The sequence below is a fragment of the Lactuca saligna genome, chromosome 4 (genome assembly GCF_052625555.1).
Source record: "Lactuca saligna cultivar CGN05327 chromosome 4, ASM5262555v1, whole genome shotgun sequence".
NCBI lineage: Eukaryota > Viridiplantae > Streptophyta > Magnoliopsida > Asterales > Asteraceae > Lactuca > Lactuca saligna.
The window spans coordinates 309,840,347-309,865,722 of NC_136420.1; positions in this window are offsets into that span (position 1 = coordinate 309,840,347).

The window sequence follows — 25,376 nt, forward strand, 5'->3', positions numbered from 1 at the left end:
GTTCACGCTGAACCAGCTTCACTTGGGAGCGAAGGACTGGTGGAAGTTTGTGACGACTAATTTCACCCCTGTAGATCATGTTGCGGTGACTTGGGAGAGTTTCACCAAGTTGTTCCGAGATGAGTATGTTCCCCAGGTAGATAGGGAACGTTTAGCACAAGATTTTCTGTCTCTCAAGCCAAGACATAGTCAGTGACAAAAATTATGAGGATATTTCATGAGAGGACGTTGGTCTGCCCTGAGCACGTGTCCACTAAGCAAGAATGTGTGAGCCAATATTTGATCATCTTGAGGAGACACATTTGGGAGTTTGTGGCAAACTCGTCATATCGGACATTGGCTAAGCTGCAGACCAATGCTAGAAGGAGAGCGATTGAGCTGAAGATTCAGGCCAAGGAGGAGGGAGAGCAGCAGGGGAGAGATAAGAGACCGGTACAGTCGCAACCAGCGACAAAGCAGGCTAAGCCCGCTGATTCGAGAGTTGGAGGCCAGAAGGGTCACACTTGTAGCAAGTGTGGCAAGAGCCATGAGGGGTCTTGCCGTGCGAGGATTTGCTACAAATGTGGCAAGGAAGGGCACATGGTGAGCGACTGCCCAATGGATTTTTTGTTTGCTTTCATTGCAACCATACGGGCCATCGGAAGCCCGAGTGTCCGCATCTCACCTAGGGATCAGCCCAAGCTGCTACTCCTACTGCTTTATGTGTTACCGACGACCGGCTGGGGAAGTCCGAGCCTCCGATAGCTCGTGGGAGAGCATTCCAGTTGACCGCGGAGAAGGTCCACGCAGCACCTGATGTCATTGCCGGTATGTATCATCTTATTTATATTATTTTGAGATTTGTTTATGCTTATATTGTGATGTATATAGGTACTTTTCTTGTGATTTTTTTTCTTGCTTTGGTGTTATTTGACTTGGGTGCGAGTCGATCTTTTGTGTCTTTATCCTTTAGTCGTCACATTAGTGTCAAACACGAGGCGTTGAGTTGACCACTAAGGGTTTCTATAACCGATAAGCATGCGATTTTTACCACTGATGTATTGTGGGGATGTGTATTGGAGATTTTTTGTGTTTTGAATTCCCGATAGATCTGGTACCGATAGCAATGGGTGATGTCTGTGTCATAGTGGGCATGGACTGGTTGAGTCGGTTTGGAGCTTTGATTGACTGTGAACATCAGATGGTGACCATACGAGACCCTAGTGGGGGAGTGCTTATTGTGTATGGCGAGGGGACCAGATCTGGATCAGCTTTTTGGTTTGCTGCCAGGGCGAGGCAGAGTTTATAGCAGGGATGTAGGTACTTTTTAGCATATGTGATGGATACGAGGGCTGCCACTGAGAGGCCGAGTTCTATTTCCGATGTTCCGGTTGTGTGTGAGTTTCCGGATGTCTTCCCCGAGGAGTTACCGAGTGTGCCTCCTGAGAGGCAGGTGGAGTTCCAGATCGATTTGGTTTCGGGTGCATCACATATTTCCAAGGTACCTTATCGCCTTGCGCTAACCGAGATGCAAGAGTTATCATCGTAGCTCCAGGAGCTGCTGGGGAAGGGTTTTATTAGACCGAGTAGCTCACCGTGGGGAGCATCGATCCTTTTTGTCAAGAAGAAGGATGGTTCACACCGGATGTGTATCGACTACCTGGAGTTGAACAAGCTGACGGTCAAGAACCGTTATCCACTACCGAGGATCAATGATTTATTCAATCAGTTGTAGGGGCGTCTTGCTTTTCCAAGTTTGATTTGAGATCTGGGTATCATCAGATGAGAGTTTGCGAGGAGGATATCCAGAAGATGGCCTTTCGGACTCGTTATGGGTACTACGAGTTTTTGGTGATGCCTTTCGGACTCACCAACGCACCGACAACATTCTTGGATTTCATGAACAAGGTGTTAGGCCCATGGATCGGTCGGAGATCATGTTCATCGATGACATTTTGTTATACTCGAGGTCCAGAGAGGAGCATCTTCGGGAGATTCTTGTAGTATTGAGGACGGAAAGGCTTTACGCCAAATTCTACAAGTGTGATTTTTGGTTACGAGAGGTCCAGTTCCTAGGACACCTCGTTAATCAGAATGGGATCTTGGTCGACCCGATCAAGATTGAGGCAGTTATGCGATCGGAGATTTTGTCCTCCTGAAGGTATCCTCATGGAAAGGGGTGATCCGATTTAGGAAACGGGGCAAGCTGGGCCCTGGATACATTGGTCCTTTCAGGGTGATCGCACGAGTGGGTAAGGTAGCTTATAGATTGGATGTACTTGCAGAGTTGAGCCAGATTCACAACACTTTCCGCGTGTCCCAGATGAGGAAGTGTGTAGCCGATGAGACGTTAGTGATTCCTTTAGAGGACATTCAGGTTGATGAAAGTTTGAAATACATTCAAAGGTAGGTAGTGATCTTGTATAGGAAGGTGAAGGTCTTAAGGAATAAAGAGGCACCCCTGGTTCAGGTTCAATGGTAACATCGGAAGGGATCCGAGTGGACTTGGGAGCCGAAGTCCGAGATGCGAGAGCAGTACCCAGAGTTGTTTCCAGAGGATGAATTCGAGGGTGAAGTTTGATTCTAGTGGGGGAGAATTGTAACATCCCGAATCCCAGGTATAATATTTAATTAAGTTACATTCATAATTTCAGGGCAACTCGACAATTTGGATGCCCCAACTCGCCGAGTTGAGGAGTTATTGGCCGCGTGATTTTTAGAGTCTACTCGACGAGTTGGAGGACCCCAACTCGACAAGTAGGTGCTGAGCGAGAAAATCTTAATTTTCAGGGTTTGTGTCCTATTTAAAGGACCTTAAGGATTCATATCTGCCTCCCTTGTCACTTTAGAGCTCTGTGAGAAACCCCAAACAAGCTTCATTCGTTGTGTGTGTGTGTGTGTGTGTGAGAGAGAGAGAGAGAGAGAGAGATGTTAAGTTTGGGTATTCTTGTGAACTTTTGGAAAGAGATTGGGGGCAACACGACTTGAAACGAGGAGGGACTTTTGGATCCAGTGCACTTTAGTTTTAGCTTCTGTTCGGAGATAAAAAGCTACCACGTTGACCATTTATTTTGTTAGATCTCTTTCTAGGGATTTTAGGGTTTTCTCCCATCCATCTTTTGGTTATTGAGTCATTTGAGCATGACATGAGATTGAAACATCAGATCTGGACTGTATAAGGTCTTTTAAGCCCAAAGATCCAAGCTAGTGACAAGCTTTTATGCATTAAACCCCATATAGATCTTATTGTGGCATTTTGAGCCCTAGATGTCACGCATGGACGTAAAGCTTGCAGCTTTACGTGGCATTTCTGCCTTAGGGGGCTAGATCTAGAGTTTGAGACTTTATTTCTGCTTAGAAACATCTGAATGAGGAGCTGTCTAGAGGGACTCAACGAGTGCATGAGCTAACTCGACGAGTCAACTGAGGTTTTCCCTGATGGACTGGATGCACTACAACTCGACGAGTTGCTAAGATAACTCGACGAGTTGAGTTGGATTTCCTCGACACTTTTGAGAAAAACGAAGGAACTCGACGATTCACGTAGATGCACTCGATGAGTTTAGTTAACATGGACTGTTGACTTGAGCATTGACTTTCGCTGATTTTTAAGGTTTGGTCAAATGTGGACCTTAGAGACCATGGAGGGGTAAAATGGTCTTTTTCACCTTTTTTGAGATTTAGTGGAGGAATTAGCTTATCATTTTGGAGTGGTTATTAGAAATTGCTTATTAGAGATAATGATATTATGTAGGCGGAGTCTAGACTGTTCGTGGGGGGTACTAGATCTACTTGCTTACTTCCGATGTGAGTCTTTTCACAATAATATTGTGTGACCGGAGGGTATTAATGAGTTATCGACCGGAGGGTCATATGTGCTTATATTGAGTTATGTGATATTATGCATTTTGTCTTTGTGATATATGCTATATTGTTTTGTGCTTTAGTGAGTTAACACCGAAGTGTCCAAACCGAGTTGTGAGACCAGAGGGTCTTCACTGAGATATAGGACTGGAGGATCCAACCCGAGCTGTGAGACTGGAGGGTCCTCACTGAGACACATGACCGAAGGGTCCACACCGAGTCGTGACCGGAGGGTCCTCACCGAGATGCATGAGACCGGAGGGTCCACGTCGAGTTATAGCCATGAGAGGCTTATTATTTGTGTATGTGGTATTGTAGGGAACTCACTAAGTTTCATTCTTACCATGTTGTGTGTTATGTGTTTCAGGTACTTCTCCAGATCACGGGAAGGTGCCGACTTGATTGTATACACATGTTTGAGACTATGTCGAGGATTCTGGGATATTACCAGTTGTTTTATGGAATCGTGTTTTTGACATTTGATACATTGTGGTTTTGAGAAAATGTGATACTGATTTTATGTGAATTAAAATGAAATTTTTGTTTGAAAATTTTGAGTGTTACACACCATATCCTCAAGGGTCTATATCGTCCGCTCACTCTAGTTGTCGGTTTGCGGATGATAAACAGTGCTGAAATGCAACCTCGTGCCCAGTTCCTTGTGGAAGTTCTGCCATAAACGGGAAGTGAACCGAACATCACGATCTAAAACAATGGAGACTGAAACCCCATGGCGAGCAACGATCTCGCGAAGGCCTATTCCTCACTGTACTTGTGGATCGAAGGTACGAATGCCGAGCTACTAGGTTATGTATCATGGTATATAGGATGATGTTATTCAAGTTATATGATACATTAGTAGATGTGTATGATTTCCTGTATTTGTTGGATATGTGTTTATGTTTATTTATTACATATGTCGATATATTGTGGTTAGGTTGAGGCGGTCATGTTTTGTGATGAAGGTCAAGACACGCGGAGCGGTCCGAATAGGTTGTAGGCCCTGTGACGCGGTCCAGTCAGGCTGAAGGCCCGTAGAGTGTTCCAGATATGTTGTAGGTCTTGCGAGGCGATTCAGTCAGGATGAAGGCTCATGTTTGTATGTTGTGTGTATCACTAAGCTTTAACTTACGGTTTCAGTTTATTGTTTCAGGTACTTCAAAGGACCGTGAGAAAGCGAAGATGTGATCGTGCACAATTCCTGTTTTTATGACATTGGATATTAGGATATTCTGATTTTGAATAATAGTTTTGAAACAATGGTTTTGTAAACACATTTTGGATGAAATGAATTGTTTTTGAAAAATTAAAATTTATGGTGATTTTTGGGATGTTACATGATCTCTCTTAAAGGACACACATGCAACTTTAAATGGCATAAACCTAACAACTATTTGTGATGAACCCAAATCTCGACAACGCTTGTAATGTGGCACCGAAATTGAAAGAGTGAACTATTTAGGACTAAAACCTAATTTTTTGAATAAACACGAGGATCAAAAATGTAATGTACTCTTTTTGTTATTTGGAAACCCATCGACCTTCTATTTTTAGGTATTATCGATTATAAGGAAATTAACCAACTAGAGTTTTTATTTTAATCAAAATTTCTTTTACTTTTTTTCAATAAATATAGGTCTTACTCTGATGTTTTCTATAACAAAATGTGAGCTCTTTTTTGAGATAAAAATTAGAGTTTATAAAGTATTTTCGAGTAATTAGTTTAGATGCTAGTTTCATCAGGTTGTTTATTTATCAGTTTGGTATAATGTTTGTAGTTATTATATTTTTTGTTCTCCAAATGTACATCATTGCATTGATGGTGGAACCACGATAAATTCTTGTGTTCTTCACGTGACTAAATTTATTTAGTGTTTTGTTTTCGATTTTATTAGTTTTTTTTTTTTTTTCATTCCATTCGTCATTGGTTAGGTGAACGTTCGTCACATCAAACTCGAGTAGACCTCATATTAGGCGATCTTAAAGAAAAAAAATATCATAAATCAAGTTGTAAGTATATAAGATCATTTATAAGTATATATATACAATAAAGACATATAATAACAATATAGATGGAACCATGTTATACGAGAAGTACCGTGTGGTAAGAACAACCGTGATGAAACTAGCTCCTAGCAACTCCTAAAGTATTCCACAACCTTCATTTTGCACCTTTGAATATTCTTATATGAGCTCATATCCTCGATATTCAAGTTTAAACTAATAATAGCCTCTCATTATCTTATTCTCTCATTCTTTTACAAACATATTAGAAGACACATTTTTGGCAATACCATAAAATCTTGATTATTTGGGCTAACTGTAGGTTTCATGATTAATGAAAATTAATTCTCAAAATTTCTTTTAGTTTTGAACTCATATTTTGCATTATTGGTGTAATGTTTATTCTTTCAAACAAAATGGGAGTCTCCCGTACATAATTGTACTTTTGTGACTACATATGCCAAGAAACCTTCAACGCCATCTCTAGTTGATTTGATTTATCTAAAGTACGGTTGAAAATAAAGTTTTAAGTTGAAACTCATATTACATATTGAATATTATTATTTGTCAAATTATTTGTTTTGATGATAAATTTAGTATATTATTATTATTATTATTATTATTATTATTTATTTATCATTTAATATGCCTAACAAGTTTTTCTTTAGCCTAGGTTACCCATACAAAGTTTTTCTTGACAAATAGACCAATAGAAAAATTACAAAGAGAAACCAACAAACATGTTACTGATCAAACCAAAAAGGTAGCACTTAACATGTTTTTTTGATATTCTCTTACAAATTCATTAATCATGGTATGTAAGGATACAAAACTTTAAATATCATGATAATACCATATTAAACAAATTTATATATATATATATATATATATATATATATATATATATATATATATATATATAAATAAAGAGGTTTAATTGAGAAAAAAAAAATCTTGAGAATGAAGGAATTATTGCCGACCAATTATTTATTTTCGCTGCAAAACGTTCTGTTGTACCGACATGACGGGTGATGAGTAATATTCATATATGAATATAAATGTAAATATATTCATACATGAATCTACCATCTCTATTCCACCACCAACCACCATTGTCACCTCCCCACGACCACCAACATATTCATATATGAATAATCATTTGTTTATATATTTATTTATATATGAATATACGTATTCATATATTAATACACTTATTCATATATATGAATATACGTATTGGTATATGAATATGATCAGTTCCGTCGGTCTGGTACGCTGAAGCGTTTAAACGGCATATTCAAAACGAATAATTCATATTCATTCACTCCTCAACTTTTTTTTTTCTATTGCTCTCTCTCTTTCTCTCTCTCTCTCTCTCTCTCTCTCTCTCTCTCTATATATATATATATATATATATATATATATATATATATATATATATATATATATATATATATATATATATATATCAATGTGATTAATGTTTAGAATTTGAAGTATGAGCCATTCCCCTTTATCAATCAATAGTTATTATCAAATTAAATTAAAAATTAAAAATCAAAAAAATTAATTCAATAAAATTCTTTAAAAGAATTACTTAATTAATTAGTTTACTAAATGCCAAAATTACTTATTTGTTTTTGGAAACGGCAAATGATTAATCGGAAGTCTACTCATATATTTCAACGAGCACCTCGGGTTCGAGCTCCTTTACAGGGTAATGATTTAGTTCCGTTTATCGTATCAGAAGAATAAAAACAAACAAAACAATAAAATAACTAAAGCACAATACTATGTTCTACAGTTTTTAACTTTTTATATAGAAATGTTGAAAAAGGAAATAAAAATGAGAAGAAATAAGCTATCATGTTATTTATGTTTTTGAATCGAACTATAACTAAAAATTATAGTTCTGCATGAATTTTCTAGTTAGCTGAGCATGTCATTATTGTGCAAATGTTAGTTAATTTTAAGGAGCCTTGTATTTTATTAATTTTTTATTAATGTTTTATTTTCTCTTAAAACCCAATAAATTAGAGTAAAATAAAAAGACGTCATTTTATCGCTAGTAATATTTACAAGAGAAAATATTGTCGGAATTTGGTAAGGAAAGAAAGTTTATGAAATTGAAGAGTAATTTGGATATGTTTGAAATATAGAGTGATTACTTTCCGAATATGATATTTCGATCATATGTATTGGTTACACAAATTCAAATTATTAGGATAATCTTTCAATGAATAATCTTAAATCAAGACACTGATAAAATGTTGTTTTTTACCAGCTAGGGGGTGCTGCTCCCTTGATCCTTGCAATTTGGTCGAACAGATAGCAAACTCGTTTTATATAACGTGCAATTCATACCTCCTAAATTGTAATAAAATAAAAAATTAAACTTCACTAGTAATGTGTAAATTTCGTTATGTTATAGTAACATTAAAATCACCAACAAATATTTGGAACAGAAAATGAAAATTTCTATAAAAACCACTCCATTTTTTTCTGTTTAACCACTATCTTTTTTATTATTTTAACCATTGAGATTTTGTTTTTATTTCACAAAAAAAAAAAAAAAAAAAAAAAAAAAAAAAAAAAAAAAAACACCTATATAAAACTTTGAATTTTATAAAAACCATGAGATGGTGATTAAATAAAAAATAAATAAAGTTGGTTTTTATTTTTATTTTTTAATTTGGCCAAGAGAAAATAACAGATACACTAGTAGTCGACATTGAAAACACATTTCATTTTGCTTTTCTCGTATTTAAAAAGAATACTCAAGAACACGATTTTATGGCCAAAATGCACTATTTTTAAAAAGACTTTGAAAACATGAATTTTTTTTTGTTATTTCTTCTAAAATACTCGAGAAACTGTAATAGGAAAGACAAACATTCAATGGGTAGATGTCAAGAAGTTCTTATATATGGTCCAAACTACAAATATGAAAATAGAATAAATTAAATGACCTGGTTATGAGGTTATCTAAAATCTATAATTTTTTGTATATAATTAATTTTTAAAAGAAGTTTTATTATTTAATTGAAAATTAGAATAAAAAGATGCACGGTGGTTGTTCATGATGTGAGCCTGTGGACTCTGCACACTCATGTGTCTTCCTTTCTTCCTTTTGATACATACATCTTTACTCTTTGATACAGGATACTTTAGTCGATTACTTTTACAGGATCCAGATTTATGCATCATATATATATATATATATATATATATATATATATATATATATATATATATATATATATATATATATATATATATATATATATATATTTGAATCAATTATTTTTACCAGAAGAAATTTGATGACACTCACAATATCAAACCAAAAGTTCAAACCTTATAACCTTCAAAAAAAGTATAATATTACAAGTTAAAAATTTTGTGTACTTCCCAAAAAGTTGGTATTGATTTCTTATATTAATGAATTGTCTTTTGCTTTTCACAATCAATGATAATTCATTCTTAAAAGGTGGATTTTAACTATGTAAACTAGGGTAAAATAAAATAAGATAATATAAGATATCTATATCATTTTATCAATGATTTAGCTATCGATAAACATTCCGAATGCTCCCCGTTTTTTGCTACAAATAAAAATTGTACCAAAACACGAAATTTCAATATATTTTTTTTTAATTAGGATACGTGAGTTTGTTGTTTTTTTGATCTTCAACATTTTTTAGTAATTCAATGACTTGCCATTGTATCTATGTCTTGGGTGCAAGCGTTAAACATGCATATCACAAAACACAGACCCTTCGAGCAATGGTCGGATGGTGTCAGGAGGGAGAGGAACTAAGTGGAATAAATACATTATGATAAAATTAAATGTATTTGTTTGGTGGGTTTTGTTGGACATGATTCCTAATAAGAAGAATATGGTGGAGAAAAATATTGATCTTCCGTTGGTGTTAGGGCTGTAAATGAACTGAACGTTCGGCGAACCTTTCGTGAACTGTTCGGCGGGAAGTTCGTTTATGTTCGTTTATTTAATAAATGAACGAACATGAACAAAAATTATCGTTCGTTTAGTTAAATGAACGAACATGAATAATGGTTTCGTTCGTTCATTTATGTTCGTGAACGTTCGTTTATGATGTTCATTTACGTTCGTTTATGTTCGTTCGTTTAAGTTTATTTATATTCATCTATATTCAATTATTTTTATTATATTTCTATATTATATGTTCGTTTATGTTCATATATGTTCAATTGTGTTTTTTTATCTTTGTTCGTTTACGTTTGTTCGTTTATGTTCGTTTAGCATGTTCACGAACATAAATGAACGAACATGAACAAAGTATTTTGTTAAACGAACGAACATGAACAAGAAAATCTCGTTCGTTTATCCGTTCGTGTTCGTTTGCTGTTCAGCTAACTTAAACGAACGAACATGAACAAGACCTTGTTCGTATTCGTTTGGTTCGTTTACAGCCCTAGTTGGTGTTATGCATGTCTTGTAATTTGCAAATTGAAGGTTGTTCTCATGTGCTCTTAACGTGTAAAGTGGCGTCCGAAGTATGACATCAAATTACTTCGTCGATTGACATCTTCGTCTGTTATATGCATTGCAAAGCTCTTATCTTTGCATATTTCAGATTAAAAAAGAAGTTGGAATCGTAGTATGCATTACCATATGGGTGTTATGGAGCTACCAAAATAATGTTATTTACCAAATGATTTTCTTCCGAGTAATGCCTTATTTGATAATGTTATATAATAGATTACTTGATTCATAATGAGGATTTGTTGGATTAGGTGTCTAAGCTCATAACTATAATTGGTATATATTTGAATTGATGGTAACACAGTCCTTTTGGGTTATCCTCAAACCTAGCAATTGGACATGATGATTTTGGAGAAAGAGGTTTATTTATTAATTTGATTGATAAATTGAAATAAGTAATTTATTAATATATCACGAGAATAATATAATAATTGGAAATAGTAATATTTAATCAAAAACTAATTAGAATTAATTTTAGGATTAAAATGATTAGTTAAAAGTGTAAGGACTGAATTGTAATTGTTTAAAAGTTGAGTAAGAGGCAATCTAGAACCCTCCATAGTATATGGACAGTTTTCATATGACTTGGGGTTTTTAAAATAGTCTTTAATGGATAATTAGGAAAGTGGATAATTATCCGGTTTGAAATAATCTTGGATTTTGGCTTATCTAGGGTTTCCTATTTACACTATAAATAGGGATGATACCCTATGATTTTTGGCACTTCTTCTTGAAGAGCACCAACCGAAAATTACAACATCCCTCCTTCTTCTCAATCATTCTTCTATTGCTAGTGTTGGGTGTGAGCCATCAGAGGCGTGACAATTGTGGCGCTTGTTCTCAAAGTCTCGACAACATTAAGGATTTTTATTGTTATTGCTATATAACAATCGAAGGTATGTTTTGTAACCCTAATTGTGTTTTTTTTATTATATACTAGTGTTCTAGGGTTTCTACATTGTTGTTCATATTGTATCTTCGATTAGAGAAAACGCATATCAATTTTAGGGTTCCATGCACACATATGATTGTTTATTATGCTCAAAACCCATCAGATTTCACCTCATATAAATAGGAGTACAAATGGGCTTTTTCCCTAACCTAAACCCTAATGGGTATTAACATAGCATTGATCACTAACATCCCCTCTACCCCCCGTTGTTTGATCAGAAGATGATTAAACTAGAAAAATAAACAAAAAAACAAAACATAAAAACATAGACAATGGCAGTGGCAAAGTCGATGGCAGAGCTTTGACGATGGCAGCTAACAAAGACTGGTCATTGGAGAAAAATATAGAAGAAGTGACGGCCATTGGTGGTTTCGTAGTTGAAGAACAATAGCGGCGGCGGTAACGATCATGAAATTGGAAGTAGAGGATTCCTAAGAAACATACCAAGAAAGAAAGAGAACATGAGTTGTGGCAAACAGTGGCAATGCTGGCGAGATAAACAACTACATTGTTAATAGAAAGAGAATTGTAAATGAGAGTGTAATATCCCAAAAATCATGAGGTAAAAATTCCATTTTTAATTCAACCATAAACACTATTTAATCATTCAATCATTCAAAAGTACATCAAAGTAAAAATGGTTATCAGAGTACGATCTCAAAATCATAAAGTATAGAAACTTTGGTGGATGTAGTGTAGTCACGACAGACCATTCCCTTTCGAACCAGAAGTACCTGAAACCATAAAGAATAAACTGTAAGCATAAAGCTTAGTGAGTTCCCCCAAAATACCACATACCATACATACACTAGAGATTATTATGTACCGACCATAGTCTTGTCATTATGCCACGAGTTGTAACATGGTCTTCCCTTGCCAGACCGGGGCCAAAACCCTAGGTCTTATAGAAGAGTTCCAATAGTCACCTCCTGGTCTTCCATCCAAGTATCACAAAGACAACTAGCATAATATATATATATATATATATATATATATATATATATATATATACATCTATCTGCCAGGGTCCTTTGGATAATTGCACCTCCAGGTTTTTCATATAATTGCCACCTCCGGGTCCTTAGGATCCGTTCCTATCCTTGGTCTTGCATACAATTTGCCGAGAGCCACCTCCGGGTTTTTCATACAATTGCCAAGGGCCACCCCTTGGTCTTCCTATATAACATAAGCCAATAGGACAGCATTCGACCCCTAGTATAGTGAAGAGACTCACCTCACACTGCTGAATATCTCAGATAAAAGCTCGGACTACTGAACCGAAAAATCCTCACGCTAGTATCATCAAATAATACCTGATTAATAATTTCTCCACAACCCAAAGTTGGAATCCTAGTCCGATTATCCAACACTTGGGGTAAAAGTTTATTTTACCATTTCCTTACTCGGTCCAAAATCCGAGACCCAAACCAATAGCACCAAAAAGGCTAATATGTCCCAAGTTCCTAATTGGGCCCAAAACCCATCATGGGCCTAATCCAAGAAGGCCCAAATTCCTAAAAGACGCCTAAAGATCCAAATGGGCCCAAGCACGCGACCCACAAAAAACCGAAAACTAAGGCCTAACAAGGCCCAAAAGTGCAAAATCACATATCACGTCGTGACCAGACCTTGGTTACGTTGTGAGAGCTCACCTAATCTGATCCTAACTCATCATGGCTCAACCTAGCCAACTCAGTCAATGAATGACACCTAAGTTGTCCTCACGACATGGGCAGCCTTTCCTTACATCGTGAGCGCCAATAAACTCATCAAAAATGGGATCAACCGCTTCTCGCATCGTGAGACCTTGTATCTCACGTCCTGAGAACAGTCTGAGGCCAAACATCCAAGTTTTAAGTCCTTAATCTATTAAGCCTTGAACTCTAACTTCCAAAAGAACTTATAACCTCTGAATACACTAGAAAGTCGATGTTTTTAAGACATATATGGCCAATACATTTCTAGATCTCATTTAGGTCCAAAGTTGAAGAAAAGACATCCAACTTTTATGCAAGGTTCCAAAACTTAACCATTCTCTAGATCTGAATTCCAACACATCCCTAAGGCCCCCATAACCCATAAAGTTGCCAACTTTATGATTTCTATTCATTAATACATGCATATCCAAGAAGAAAAGTGGGACAAAACTTAGATGTATCTTCATAAAGCCATAAAATAGGAGCTTTAACACTTAAAATGGTCCAGAAACAAAGCAAGGCAATGATGATGATGATGATGATTCCTTACAAGCCACAACACAAAACGACATTCTTCTTATTCTTTTATTCTTTTTCCACACCAAGAAAGGATCTAAAACTACCAAAGATCAAACAATGATGCGCACTAGAGTTTTTTGAGGTGAAAGAGCGTTTGGGGTTGATATGAAACCCTAAAATGAGGTTAGAGATGCTTAAATACGAATGAATCCCTAAACCATCATGGGTTTAGGTTGCATCGCTCCTCACGTCATGAGCTCTTATTGCTCACATCGTGAGCTCAGTCTCGGAAAAAATCTTCATGCAACCCATCCCACGTCGTGAGCCTCTATGTCTCACGTCGTGAGGATACTTTTTCTCAAAAATCCAACTTTTTGACTACTTGAAATCCTAATTCAATTCGTCCAGGAAAACCAGGTGTAACAACTTTCCCCCACTTAAATTAGATTTCATCCTCGAAATCACTCCTTACTAACTTCCAAAAACCCCAAACACCTAGGGCGATACTCCCACAACCCCAATACGAACTGAGAAGTCGACTCATACATACAACAACATTCAAGAACTATAACTAAATCCAATCTTAACAGGCTTCTTAATCCTGAAGACGAATGGATATTACCCGAATAGTGTTCACCCATAAAGAATAACCATTACTATTGTGCCAGAAATCCAAAATCCTAAAACCCTATCTCACTCCCTGACAGACAGCCCACTCTGAATCACTGTCAATACAACTCCACTTCCTATTCTAAACTTATCATAACACTTCCAAACCTAGATTATCTTGTTGTTTCCACTGGGAAACAAAATCCCTGACCATATATTGTTGTCGAAAACTTTTCACTTGGTAAAGGCTTAGATAATCCTTCGAGTAAAAGACTCATCCCTACAACGGTTAGACTCAAATGAGAGTTACGTAGTAAGGTCAAATCAATTACTCTGAGATTAGTTAACCCATGTGGAAAGTGAGTTAACATATCCACTTAATAACAAGGCGACTCGTAACACGAGTCCCAAACACTAGTAACACTTCAACCTCATCTTGTTTACCCATAGTTACATTTCTGATGCAGTCGAGACCTCCCTGGTCTCATACTTAGCTACCAATTAACCAATATACTGGATTTCCAACCGGTTGTTGTGGCTAATAGCCTCACACGATTGCACAACACGACTTCTAAACGAGGGTCTTATCTGGCAAGAGTTGTCCCAGCTTGCTTGCCATCATAGCTCCAACCCCCCCCCCCCCGATCCAACCGAACATGACCAACCATAAAACTCGATGCAACTAAATCCACTTGCTATAAATGAATGCTACATGTCCATCTATAGTTTTATACTACAACCGGCCTCATACGACCCACAACCTTCCTTAATTCCATGAATGTTGTGGCCTTCCCAAAGTCTCATGACCTGACTTGCCATGGTCTAATCCCACCTACAGGAACTATGTAACGACCCAATTTTCACATCAAAATTTTTTTTGTTTAAAAACGTTACTTTAGAAAATATTAATAACTAAAACATCATTCGATCATCCATAATATAAACTGAACCATGTCTGAAAACCAAAACATACAACTAATCAGAATATCAGAGTATCAATCCCAGAAAAGCTCGTAAATGCGGAAACCGGAGAGTGTGTGTGTGACATGCTGCTACACCGCCGGCTCCTTTCCCCTAGCTGAGGAGGTACCTGAAACCAAAAGTGAAACCGTAAGCACAAAGCTTAGTGAGCTCCCCCATAATACCCCATACCATGCAAGCATATAACAAACAACATTCAATTAGGAGATACGGGCAACGCCCACACTCGTGAAGATACGGGCCCCGCCCACACTTCGCTTTCTGAGAGATACGGGCCACGCCCACACTCGTGAAGATACGGGCCCCGCCCACACTTCGCTATCTGGGAGATACGGGCCTAGCCCACACTCCACTCTCGGAGAGATACGGGCCTCGCCCACACTCAACCGCCAACTCATATCATACAAGTATCGCACAGACAACAAGTGTAAATAATTCTATCATACTGGCATATATCATAATCAACTCAACTAAGAGATACGGGCTCGGCCCACACTCTAATACTAATGTCTCGTCTATACGGGCCGGCCTTGGTGCCTTAGACCCGTTACTACTGGAAGGAAACTCACCTCGAAATAGCTGCTGGTCTGTGTGGGAATTGATCACCTACTACTGCTACTGCTGCTCCGGAAACTCCCCAGCTGCAATTCCCACAATATACTTAATCATACACTGCTAACTGTCCTTTGGGTAAAAAGACCATTTTACCCTTGGTCTAGCCCTAAGTCAATTCGGAGTCAACTTTTAGTTGACCGACTCGCCGAGTGGATCTCCACTCGCCGAGTCCCTGTCCAAACAATTGTCCTGGGTCCCTGATTCTACTCGTCGAGTTGGGCTATGACTCTACGAGTTCATCTTCTAAACTGACATTCAACTCCTTCATCCTACTCGCCGAGTTGTATGAACAACTCGTCGAGTTCATCTTCATCCGAAGAACACATATGCTAGGACTCGCCGAGTTGTATGAACAACTCGCCGAGTCTGTTCTTGATCTAAGAAGATTGCCTTTGACTCGCCGAGTCAGGGCATTGACTCGCCGAGTCCTAACATGGGTGAGTTCAGCTCCCAACTCATCGAGTCACCCCCTGTGACTCACGGCTTGACTCGATACATCATGAAGGGACCAATTCGGTGACTCGCGACCAGACTCACCGAGTCACCTATGCGACTCGCCGAGTCGCTGCCATGCATCCACCAAATACACCGATTTGCTCGATTTCAGTCTATGCCATTCATAGATCTGGACTTCTAGGACACAAATCACACGTAAAGTTTCCAACTTTACGTGTGGATATTCACCAATATGGATTTTAGGGCTCAAAATGCCTTAAAAGGGTAGATCTAGGGCTAACAAGCAACATGGGGCCATAAAGCTAACAGATCTGAGCTCCTGGAGCTCAATCTTGCCTAGATCCAGAGGCCAAACATCTTAATACGACATATAATGCACATACAAGCTTGGGGATTTGACCAAGAAAGACCCAAATGAAGTTTTAAGCATAGAATCATGGGGAAAACGAGTTATACCTCAAAGGAACTGCTGGAAGAACACAATAGTTGCTTGGTTGGCTTTCCTTCTTCTGGATCTACTTCTTTCCTCCTTCAAAACCTTCAAAAACACCCACAAAGGTCTCAAACTCTCAAGGAACGGCTTAAGACGAGGTATACAGGGCTCTAAGGGTGAATGGGGGCTGGCTTGGGGCAGTTAAGTCGTTTAAATAGGGTGCAAACCCCTGAAACTTAGGCTTTCATCCAACAGCAGCGACTCGCCGAGTCTAGGATATGGACTCGCCGAGTCGCCAACTTAAAACGTGACCTGGGTCGCGCCTCTACTCGGCGAGTCGGACCCATGACTCGCCGAGTCCAAGGCTAAAATGGGAAATGTTCGAATAAGATTTACATACCAGAAACCAGGTGCTACAAATCTCCCCCACTTATTTTAGACTTCGTCCTCGAAGTTTGTTGCTTGATCCTGAAACAGCTCGGGGTAATGCTCCATCATCTCGTCCATAGGCTCCCAAGTCCATTCTGAACCCTTGCGGTGCTGCCACTGCACCTTCACTAATTCCACTCTCTTGTTCCTCAAATCCCTCGACTTCCTGTCGAGGATTGCGACTGGGCGCTCAATGTAATTCAGGCTGTCATCAACCTGAATATCCTCCAAAGGCACTACTACTGAATCGTCCACTAAGCACTTCCGCAACTGCGAAACATGGAAAGTGTTGTGGATCTGGCTCAGCTCGGCTGGCAGATCCAACCTGTACGCCACCCTGCCCACCCGGGCTACGACCCTGAACGGTCCGATGAATCGCGGGCCCAACTTGCCCCGCTTCCTGAATCGAATGACGCCTTTCCAAGGCGACACCTTCAGGAGAACCATATCCCCGAATTGGAACTCCAAATTGGATCGACGCTTGTCGGCATAACTTTTCTGCCGACTCTGAGCAGTCTGAAGCCTGCTCCGGACCTGCTGGATCCTCTCGGTCGTCTTGAGCACCACTTCGGTGCTCCCCATGACCCTCTGGCCAACTTCACCCCAGCATATCGGGGTCCTACACCTCCGTCCGTACAGGATCTTGAAGTGAGGGCAGTCGATACTCGCGTGGTAGCTTTTGTTGTAGGAGAACTCGGCCAGGGGAAGATAGGTATCCCAGCTACCACCGAAGTCTAGCACGCACGCCCGCAGCATATCCTCCAGAGTCTGGATGGTCCACTCACTCTGGCCATCCGTCTGCGGGTGAAAGGCAGTGCTAAAATGCAGACGAGTGCCCAACTCATCATGGAATTTCTTCCAAAATCTGGAAGTAAAACGCACATCCCTGTCTGAGATCACTGATACTGGCACCCCATGCCGTGCCACAATTTCCCTGATATAGATATCGGCCAATTTTTCGGCTGATATGCTCTCCTGGATCGGAATAAAGTGAGCACTCTTGGTCAATCTATCCATGATGACCCAAATCGAATCCACTCCACGTGCGGTCCTGGGAAGCTTCGTGATAAAATCCATCGTGATATCTTCCCATTTCCACAGTGGAATATCCAACGGCTGCATCTTGCCATGCGGTCTCTGATGTTCGGCCTTGACCTTCCTGCAGGTCAAACACCGCTCGACGTACCATGCCACATCCCGCTTCATGCAGGGCCACCAGTAATCCGGACGAAGATCCCTATACATCTTCGTCGCCCCGGGATGAATAGAGAATCGAGACTTGTGCGCTTCCTCCATCAAAATCTGGCGCACGCCTCCGCGATACGGCACCCACACCCTACGGTGTAGTGTCAAAAGTCCTCGGCCATCATAATCAAAGGAGGAAACCTGACCCACCACACGCTCGCTCTTCCGATGCTCCTCCTTGATAGCCTCCTGTTGAGCCTCCCGAATCTGCTCCAACAGGGGAGTCACCACGGTCATCCTCAAGCAGACGTCCCTGATCGGCGCCGCCTTGCGGCTAAGCGCATCGGCCACCACATTGGCCTTCCCCGGGTGGTAAAGGATCTCGCAATCATAATCCTTCACCACGTCCAACCACCGATGCTGTCTCATGTTCAGATTGGATGGTCCATAAGGTACCTCAAACTCTTGTGGTCCGTGTAGATGGTACACCGAACCCCGTAGAGGTAATGTCGCCAAATCTTGAGGGCAAAGACCACCGCCCCCAACTCCAAATCGTGCGTCGGGTAGTTCGCCTCATGAGGCTTGAGCTGCCTTGAAGCGTAGGCAATGACATGCCCCCTCTGCATCAGTACTGCGCCCAACCCAGAAACGGACGCATCACAATAGACCACAAAATCCTCTACGCCCTCTGGCAGGGCTAAGATCGGCGCCTCACACAGTCTCCGTCTCAGCGTCTCAAATGCAGCCTGCTGCTCGGGTCCCCACCGAAAGACCACGGCTTTCTTCGTCAGCCGTGTCAGGGGTACGGCTATCTTGGAAAAATCCTGGATAAATCTCCGATAGTAGCCCGCCAATGCCAGGAAGCTCCGAATCTCAGATGGAGACTTTGGGACCTCCCATCTCATCACGGCCTCGACCTTGGCCAGATCAACCAGAATCCCGTTCTGGTTGACGAGGTGTCCAAGAAATTGCACCTCGCGCAACCAAAACTCACACTTGGAGAACTTGGCATACAAGCTCTCCCTCCTCAGGGTCTCCAATACCTCCCTCAGATGCTCCTCATGTTCCTCCCGAGTCTTGGAATAAACCAAGATATCATCGATAAAGACTATCACAAACCGATCCAGCATCGGTCTGCATACGCGGTTCATGAGGTCCATGAATGCGACAGGAGCCTTGGTGAGCCCAAACGGCATCACCACGAACTCGTAATGACCATAGCGCGTCCGAAATGCGGTCTTCTGCATATCCTCCTCCCTGACCCTCATCTGATGATAACCCGAACGCAAATCAATCTTGGAGAACCAAGATGCCCCCTGAAGCTGGTCAAATAGGTCATCAATCCTCGGAAGCGGGTAACGGTTCTTCACCGTTACCTTGTTTAGCTCCCGATAATCTATACACATCCGATGCGACCCGTCCTTCTTCCTTACAAACAGAATCGGGGCTCCCCAGGGTGAACTGCTCGGACGAATAAATCCCTTGTCTAGCAGCTCCTGCAACTGCGTAGACAACTCCTGCATCTCGGGAGGGGCCAACCGATACGGCGCCTTGGCTATCGGAGCCGTGCCAGGGACAAGGTCAATCCTGAACTCCACCTGTCGCTCCGGAGGTATCCTAGGAAGCTCCTCTAGGAAAACATCTGCAAAGTCTCGAACCACCGGAACCTCGCTCACTGTCGCCTTACCCGCCTCCCGGGTATCCATCACATATGCGACATATCCCGCGCATCCCTGCTGGAGGTAGCGCCTAGCCCTCGCAGCTGAACATACAGTGGGTCCACGCTGAGGCCTCTCTCCATGAATCACCAGCTCTCCCCCGCTTGGGGTCCTGACCCGTACTAGCTGCTGCGCGCAATCTATCACCGCCCCATTAGGGCTCAGCTAATCCATGCCTATAATCACCTTGTTCCCACGCAACGGAATGGGAACCAAATCTACCAAATAGCGCTCCTCGAACAAACGCAGCACACAATCTCGGAATAACATCGATGCTCGCACCGATCGATCGTCAGCGATCTCCACTTCCAAAGGGCAATCTAACTCGCCCGATGGCTCATGAAACTTCTTGCTAAGTGCAAGGGAAACGAATGATCGTGATGCTCCTGAATCAAATAACACTTGAACTGGGAGGCCGTTCACATGGAACGATCCTAATGCATACATATACATATAGAGCACATATCAATAACATAACATCATAATATAAAAAAAGAGGGGAAGAATCATACCCGTCACCACATCGGGTGCGGCGCGTGCCTCCTCGGCAGTCAACTGAAATGCCCGACTCCTCACCACTGGAGCCTCTGCCTTGCCCTGCCGACCATCCGTGATCCGCAGGGTCGCTGGAGCTGGCGCCTTCACTGGCGCTGCAACTGTCAACTGGGGGCAATTGGCCTTCTTGTGGCCCCTCTGGTTACAGTGAAAACACAGCAACTCGGATGTCTGAATAGCTGAAACTGGAGCAGTACAATCCCTGCTAAAGTGCCCTGTCTTGCCACACTTGTAGCAGCCTCCTGATCCCATCCTACATACCCCCACGTGCGTCCTGCTGCATTTCCCGCAGCGGCTCGATCCTGACTGACCTTTCAGCCTACCATCTGATCCCTTGGGCTTCTTCCCCGAAGCCCCTCCTGCCTGACCGTTCTCTAGTTTCCATTTCCGGATGTGCTCCAAATCTATCTCCCTCTCCCTAGCCCTGGCAATCATAGAGTCCAGGGTAGGGCAAGCTGAAAAGCTAACATGCTCCCGGATGTCAGCTTGTAGCATATCATGGTAACGAGTCCTCCTCATGTCCTCGTTACCGGCATACTGGGGCACCAATAAAGCCCTCTCCTGGAACTTGGCGGTGATCTCCGCCACAGTCTCCGTCGTCTGCCTTATGTCTAGAAACTCCCTGGCCAGCTGCTGAAGCTCGACCGCCGGTGCAAACTCTGCCCTGAACCTGGTCACAAAGTCCGACCAGGTCATTGCCTCGATAGCTGAGGCTCCCAACGAGTCACCCACTGACTCCCACCAATCCCAGGCTCGGTCTCGTAAACACCCTGCTGCGTACCTCACCTTCGACCCCTCGGGGCAGAAGCTAGTCAACTGGGCAGACTCGATATCTGCGATCCATCGCCTGGCGACAATGGGGTCCTTCACCCCATGGAAATCCGGCGCACCACTGCCCCTGAAGTCCTTGAAGGACAGTGTGCGAGATCCTGACTGGCTAGAGGCTAAATCGCTCCTGAATGCCCGTAGGCGATCCTCCATCAACTCCATGATCCCTTCCTTGATCGACCCAAAGAGAATGGGGGTCGACTCAAGGATGCCCCTGGTGATCTCCGACGTGATGAACTCACGTAGCCTCTCATCAATCGGCTCGGAGCCTGATCCCGAACCTGACCCCTCTCCTGAACTGCCATATGCCGGTCTCGATCGAAGTACCACCATTCTGCAATACATCATAATAATCATTAGTGATACTGCTACTTTCTGAGGGGTCTCAACTACTTACAGGTTCCCTGGTCTCATCTTGGCCTTCCTTGGTTCGGGTGCGGATCCTCTGCTTTCAGTAGTACGGGCCCATACTACCTTCCACATTTATCCGTACTGTGACAACCGTCAAATTCTGGTCAATTCAAAGTCAAATAAAGTCAACAAGTCAAACCGGTCAACTCAACTAACCCTTGTGTACCTGGACTTACGTTCCGTATTTACTAAACAACCCACTATTCTAATAAGAAAACATAAATCGAAAAGTACGTACAACTAGATCTCTTTAACCTAAAAACTACGGTAAGTGGAAAGCCAAACCGATAAAACAATGATGCTTACTCATCGGGAGTGTGTAAGATCCTTAAACAAGGCTTAACAGGGTTTACGAACCATGCATTGCGATGCCGGACACTCACAACTGTCCCACACGGAACCTCTCTCAATCGTTTTCACTCTATCTCTCTCTATGTCAAATCTCTCCCTAATCTCTCCAAGTATGTGAAATCTCTCTCTAATATCTCTCTGTATGAGAAATCTCTCCAAGAATGTCAAATCTCTCCCAAATCTCTCCAAGTAAGTGAAATCTCTCTCAAATATCTCTCTGTATGAGACATCTCTCCAAGAATGTCAAATCTCTCCCAAATCTCTCCAAGTATGTGAAACCTCTCTCAAATATCTCTTTGTATGAGAAATCTCTCCAAGAATGTCAAATCTCTCCCAAATCTCTCCAAGTGTGAGAAATCTCTCCCAAATCTCTCTCAAAAGTTTCCCGTAACTTTTTGGAATCATTCGGGTCATTCCGGCCCTTAACCGGGTCAAAAACGGCTTAAAACGGGGCGAAAACGAGAAAAATAGGCTTTAGGAACCGAAACCGGAGTGAGAGGCTTCTTAGGCGAGGACCGAGCCTCTGTTGGCTTCTTACGCGAGGACCGAGCCTCTGGTGGCTAAAGCACGCGAGGACCGAGCCTCTGGTGGCTAAAGCACGCGAGGACCGAGCCTCTGGTGGCTAAAGCACGCGAGGACCGAGCCTCGGTCTCTGTCGCTACCCCGCCTCTCTGTCTCGCTCGGTCTCTGCTTCTCTCTGTTCCTTCTCTCGCTCGGTCTCTGTTCGCGCCCTCTGTTCTCTTCTTCTCTCCTCTCGGTTCCTTCCCTCCGTCTCCTTCCCTCTCGGTTTCTGCCTCTCTCCCTCTCGGTTCAGCACCAGAATTCGCATATTTGTCACATTTAGCCCATTTTTGATATTTTTAACATTTTAAGCCCGTTTTTCGTGATTTTAAAGCGGGATTTTCTCCAGAAATTATATTTTAACATAATAAACTCTAAATATTCATAATTTAAACATATTTTGATGAAAATCATTATTTAAATAATAAAAATCAAATGGGTGAATTATTAAAGGTGGAGTGTTGACTTTGCCTTATCCAATGTCACAAGCAACCACCCCACACCCACTCTTTGACTAACCACACCTCCCCACCTTACCTAGGTCACATCAATGTCATTTCCACTCAATTTACACTCATTCCCACGTTTTTAGAGCTGGAACAAACATCCTCTCTCCTCATTTTCTCTCATTTGCCCTCATTTCACTAAGTATCAAACACCACTTTCTCTCAAACTTTTCCCACTCCAAACTCGAGATTCAAGGCTGATCTTCACGTGTTCTTCCACTCTTAGTAAGTATAATTCATCCTCCTTATGATTATTTCACTTCATTCTACTCAAATCATGAATATCTTACACAAACTCCATCATATTAGCGTTAGAGCTTCGAATCTTCAAGTGATTCTTCAAGTGTTCTTGGGTTGAACACTTCTCTTCTTCAACACTTACCTACTGAAATCACTCAAGGTGAGTTCATACCCCTATATTTTCATGTTTTCTCAAGTTTTCAGGGGGGGAATACAAGTTAAAACACTAAGAACATAACTAAATTTTTCTAACAGCCTTCATCAGAAAAGTTCAACTCCATTCACGGACTGTTTTGGGAATCTTAAACATTTTTGTTTTCAAAACTGTACAAGGTGAAAATAGTTCAAGTTTTTAGCTTTAAAATGGCTACTTGCACATCTCCATACGATTTTTCTACAATTTATGGTGATTTTTACAAAACTGCCTATCATTTCAAACAACAATCCGGACCAGTCTGTGATTTTGGACTTTTTCACCCAGGTTGGAGGTCATTAAAAATCGTGATAAAAATTATGCGTAAACTAGACACATTTTTTGAACTCTCAGAATTTACGGATCTAGTTTTCGACTTCGTATGATTTTTCTATGATTTTTCCAAAAACATGGCAGAATGGCTAAAGTTAGCCAACAGCATGTAAATATCATAGCACTTTGTATTATGTTGAGCAAAGTGTATAAACATAAGTTCTAATATTTGAATGTGTTTCCTTGTTAGTTTATCATTATGAACTGAAACTAAGTCATTCATATTAAATATTATTCATTCATTTTAGAACACGTATTATTTAACTATAAAAAGTATAGTTTGATAAATTCATAACACTAATACATTTCCATAAAAGAGTTCATACGTATTACATACATTTTAGATAAACTATAATAGGTATAGTTTATGATACATCACTCAACGCACTCGTACAAGAAGGGTACATTCATACAAGAAATATTTATATTCACACACATTTCACGTAAACTTGTTAACCTATATTGTGAGACTCTCTCTCTCTCTCCCCGTACGTCCGAGTGCGGGATATAATTCCTGGTAGTTATAATCAGAATCTCCTTGAGGGAGAACGTGATACTTGTATATAGATCTATATTGGGTTTGACACCCCACACCTTGCTGCTAGCTACAGTTGGACCTGCAGGTCTACGGGTGACAAATGTCATTTTATTTTTCGCGACACTGAGAACGTCGTGGCAGGTTCACATAGTCATAGTATGATTATAGCGACTCACATAGGGATATAACAATCCATAAGTTTACGGGATTTTATTTTTAAAATCTAAATGAGTTTTATGTCGATTTAAAATCACCTTTTTATCTCTATGAGTATAGATATTACTGTACACTTTTGGTTTTGGTAGTTACGACTACACATCATTTGAAACCACATTTATACTTTTAAGTATGGTCAATACTTGTTATTTCTCAGTCCTCTAATTTAGGACTACATATATATACAAAGTATTAACGAGCATGAGAACATACAGAAATTTCATTTAATTCAAATGCGTCCATGTCCATTTAAGTGCATAACATTGTCTATTAATAAGAAAGGTTACTTATACATTTTGGTCTTCAGTCATAAGACTACATTACGCAGATTTTAAAGAAAATATAGGATTTTCTGGAAATCAAACTATTTTTCATCTAAAATTGTTAGACTTCAACTATAGTCGCTGAGCGTATATGTTTGAGTCATATAAGAATTTAGTCTTGATTGGCCTAGAATTGGTGGCGCCCGCCTCATCTCCTGTTCCTCGTTGGGTTGTGGACCTAGGGCAGACCCACTATATTCAACGTTTTATCTAATTTAAACCTTATATAACTTTTATACGCTGGACGATTATAGAGGAACTCTACGGGTTACTCTAGGGTTCATTAATGCATCATATAGGAATATTTCTATTCACACTTAACTAAGAAAATATTGGATTTTCTGGAAATCAA